Source organism: Poecilia reticulata, linkage group LG10 (genome assembly GCF_000633615.1).
Source record: "Poecilia reticulata strain Guanapo linkage group LG10, Guppy_female_1.0+MT, whole genome shotgun sequence".
NCBI classification, from domain to species: Eukaryota; Metazoa; Chordata; class Actinopteri; order Cyprinodontiformes; family Poeciliidae; genus Poecilia; species Poecilia reticulata.
The window spans coordinates 30,149,452-30,149,756 of NC_024340.1; positions in this window are offsets into that span (position 1 = coordinate 30,149,452).

The window sequence follows — 305 nt, forward strand, 5'->3', positions numbered from 1 at the left end:
TATGTATTGATATTACTAAATAATTTATTAAATACATTATGAACGGCTGTGTGCTTTGTAATATGCTCATCATACATCAATATCAGAATATTCGATTCCTATTCTATTTTTATAGCCACTAAGCATATTTAAATATGCTGAACTACGTATGGACTAGCTTTTATAGATGTTTGAATAAGGTTTCCAGTAACAACAAAGCGTGTTATTATCGATTAAATGCGCTGATACGTCATTGTTCTGCTAAACACATAACGTGGAGTGGTGGACCGCTCCAAGATGGCCGCCCTAAATCTCGTCAGCGACAA